This window comes from Carlito syrichta, unplaced genomic scaffold (assembly GCF_000164805.1).
Source record: "Carlito syrichta isolate Samal-C Ts95f unplaced genomic scaffold, Tarsius_syrichta-2.0.1 Scaffold309281, whole genome shotgun sequence".
Taxonomy (NCBI): Eukaryota; Metazoa; Chordata; class Mammalia; order Primates; family Tarsiidae; genus Carlito; species Carlito syrichta.
Window position 1 is genome coordinate 195,106 of NW_007253377.1, and position 4,129 is coordinate 199,234.

Below are 4,129 nucleotides of genomic sequence, written 5' to 3' on the forward strand. Positions count from 1 at the left end.
AACCCTCTAATCAAATGTTTGCTTGAGGACAAATTTTCAGGTTGGCTGAGACATTTTATTAGCCGGGCTCGGTGGCTCAGCCGAGGTGAGTGGATTGCCTGAGCCCACGGGTTCGAGACCCACCTGGGCAGCGAGACCTCATCTCTACAATAAATCAAAAAATCAGCCGGGCGTGGTAGCGCATGCCTGTAATTCCGGCTACTCGGAAGGCTGAGGCGGAAGGATCGCCGGAGCCCAGCAGGTCGAGGCTGCAGTGGCCGGGAGCGGCCACTGCACTCCATTCTGGGTGACAGAGTGAGACTCCAACTAAAAAAAAAAAAAAAAAAAAGAAGTGAGTGCAGGCTTGAGAGAACAACAATTCATACACTCTTATCGGCTTGCTTCTTAATTTATAACAATGCTTTATGCATGAGAAATATAAAGATAAGTATAGCCAAGTCCCTTGCCTTCACTATTTTCGATCTTCAAAAACATCCATCAAAACTTGTTTTTAAAATATTCAAATCAGATATTGGACACCATGTGGATTTTCCCTAGAAAATGAATGAATTGACTTCAGTTTGTAGCAGTGTGGCAGATGAGATAGCTAAAAGGCCTACTGTTGCCAAATACTTAAAATACTGGCTAAAATAAACATCCTTTAGATGCATGACTGATCTCATAGGAAGGCAAGGAAACTTTCTAGGAAAAAAAAAACAAAAACAAAAGGAAGCTAAAAACCACTGTGGTGAGTGGTGCTCATGCCACAGCTGCGCTCAGCATCGACTGGCCCAGATCTTTTCTTTTTTTTTCTCCCAAGTTCATAATTTATTGTACAAGTTGAATCATCATGTGATAAGTTGACATCAGCTTCTCCAAGCATGAGAACTTAACAGTTTAGTTATGTTGCTTTCACAGTCGGAGTTTTTTTAGATCTTAACTTGAAGTATAAGACCATCAAAGCAATGCCTCCGTATGTGGCCAATACAAAATTCATTCTACCCATGAGGGTGTATGAGTTGAAATATTTTTTAATACCAGTGAACGGAATTGGGCATCAGCTTCAGGACCTGCCATGATTTCGATCTGGCTACAGCCATGGCCACAGCCACAGTCGACGCAGTCCTGCTTGTTGGCCAGAAGACGCCCTTCCCCCTCTCTCCCCACTCCCCCACCTCCACCCGCAAGGCCTGCAGCCTGGGCAGCTCGGCTTCCCCCACTGATTCCCAGATGCTTCCAAAAGGAAAGAAGCTGGGGTCTGAATAATCCCGTAGGATAAAAGACAAAGCCTTGGGACCCGATGAAATGGGGAGTCAGGCCTGAAAACTTCATCCTTGGGGTTTACGCAACGGTGGTCTAGAAAAGCATCCACTCACTGTCCAAGGCAGGTGGCCCACAAGCCCACCTAGCTGGAATCAGTCAACCAAAAACACTTCTTGAGAGTTTATAAACACAGGTCAGTACTACACCACCCTCAGACTCAGCACCTCCCAGTTAAGAAAATCTTACGTAGAAGAGACCCCTCGTAATAATACCTTGACACAAGACAGAAACAAATGTGAACTATCTCTTGAAGGATGCACTCTTGCATCCGTTGCACAGAATAGCACAGAATAGCCAGGCTCGGTGGCTCAGCCTGTAATCCCACGCTTTGGGAGGCTGAGGTGCGTGGATTGCCTGAGCCTGCAGGTTCGAGACCCACCTGGGCAACTTGGTGAGACCTCATCTTTACAACAAATCAAAAAAATTAGCCGGGTGTGGTAGTGCGTGCCTGTAATTCCAGCTACTTGGAAGGCTGAGGCGGAAGGATGGCCAGAGCCCAGCAGGTCGAGGCTGCGGGTGGCCGGGAGCGGCCACTACCCTCCAGTCTGGGTGACAGAGTGAGACTCGAACTCAAAAAATAAAATAAAATAAATAAAAATAAAAAATAAAAATAGCACAGAATAGCTCCCCTAAATCAAAACTAGTAAGCTCAACTCACAAGACACACAAGGATCCAGAGCAAACAGGAAGCATCAGAAACAACAAACAACAAAATTTGACCCAAAAGACTTTCAGCTAATAGAATTATTCTATACAGACCATAAAATCAAAACTTCACATATGTTTTTAATATAAAAGAAAGGGTCAAAAAGGAAAACATTTTTTTTTTTAGTTGGAGTCTCTCTTGTTGCCCAGGCTAGAGTACAGTGGCAGGCTCACGGCCATCGCAGCCTAAACCAGCTGGACTTAGGCAATCCTTCCGCCTCAGTCTTCCAAGTAGCTTGTACTACAGACACACACCACCACACCTGACTGGTTTTTGTGATTTACTGTAGAGACAAGGTCTCACCAAGTTGCCTAGGCTGGTCTCAAACCCCCAGGCTCAGGCAATCCTCTCGCCTCAGCCTCCCAAAGTGCTGGAATTACAGACTGTGGCACCACGCCCAACCAAGAACAAGATTTTTTTAAGTGATTAAATTTCTATAAAGAGATAATATCATTATTAAATTTTTTTTTGAGTTGGAGTCTCACTCTGTTGTCCAGACTGTAGTGCAATGGCACACTCACGGCCACCTCAGCCTCAACCTGCTGGGCCCTGGCTATCCTACCACCTCAGCCTTCCAAGTAGCCAGTACTATAGGCATGCGATACCATGCTTGGATAATTTTTCGATTTATTGTAGAAACAAGGTCTCACCATGTTGCCCAGGCTGGTCTCAAACCCAGGGGCTCAGGCAATCCTCTTGCCTCAGCATCCCAAAGTGCTGGGATTACAGGCTTGAGCCACCGTGTCCGGCCATTATTAAATTTTAAAGTTCACTGAAATCTATTGTTTCTAATACAAAAGCTTGAAAGAAACTTTGATATATTTTTTTTTCTTCTAAAAAGAAAAAATAAACTAAAAATGCTAGATAAAAAGTTGTTTAATTTTCTTTCTCAAAGAGCTGAAAACTAGGGAATTACCTGATCAAAATCTACGTGGTGAAAAAAAACCAAGAATCCTGAAGTTACATTTGCCTTGAGGACATTTGTCAAACAAAATAACTTCTTTCTGTGTTATTTTTTCCTTTTTTTTTTTTTTTGAGTTGGTGTCTCACTGTCGCCCAGACTGGAGTGCACTCGCCGCTCCCGGCCACCGCAGCCTCGCCTGCTGGGCTCCGGTGATCCTTCCACCTCAGCCTTCCAAGTAGCCGGAATTACAGGCATGCGCTACCACGCCCAGCTGATTTTTTTAAATTTATTGTAGAGATGAGGTCTCGCTGCCCAGGTGGGTCTCGAACCCGCGGGCTCAAGCAATCCACTCACCTCAGCCTCCCAAAGGCACGGGATTACAGGCTGAGTCACTGAGCCCGGCTTATTTTTTCCTTTCCATAGCTTTGGAGGTACAAGTAACTTTTGGTCAAGGCTTTAAGTGCACTCTCCACTCCTACCTGTGTACATTGTCCCCGATGGGTGATTCTCAGTCCCTCCACTTCTTTCCCTCCCCCTTCTGAGTCTCCAGTGTCCGTGATACCATCTCTATGCCTTTGCAGGTCCTGAGTTTAGCTTCCACTTATAGGTGAGAATATGCAGTGTCTGGTTTTCTGTTCCTGAGTTAGTTCACTTAGGATGATGTTCTCCAGTTCCATCCAGGTTACTGCAAAAGACATGATTTCATCCTTTTGGAGGGCCGAATAGTATTCTATGGTGTATACAGACCACATTTTCATTTACACTGATCTGTTGATGGGCTTTTAGGTTGATTCCACATCTTTGCAATTGCAAATTGCGCTGCAATGAGCACGTGGCTACAGATGTCTTTTTAAATATAATGACCTCTGTTCTTTTGAGTAGATATCTAGTAGTAAGATTGCTGGGTCAAATGGTAGATCTACTTTTAGTTCTTTGAGAAATACTAATCTTCATAGAGGCTGTACTAATTTACACTCCCACCAGCAGTGTATAAGGGTTCCCTTTTCTCTACATCCATGTCAGCATCTACTGTTTTTTTAATTTTTTTAATAATGGTCATTCTGACTGATGTAAGGTGGTATCTCGTGGTGGTTTTAATTTGCATTTCCCTGATGATGGTGATATGGGTATGTTTTCGTGTTTGTTGGCCATTTATATCCCTTCTTTTTTTTTTTTTTTTGAGTTGGAGTCTCACTCTGTCACCCAGACTGGAGTGC

The 4,129-nt window shown here is 44.1% G+C and overlaps 1 pseudogene; it reads right to left on the reverse strand.

Annotated features, from left to right (window-relative positions):
- Positions 1-880: 880 nt before the first annotated feature.
- Positions 881-1,056, reverse strand: LOC110596463 (annotated as a pseudogene).
- Between the last annotated feature and the right edge of the window lie 3,073 nt (positions 1,057-4,129).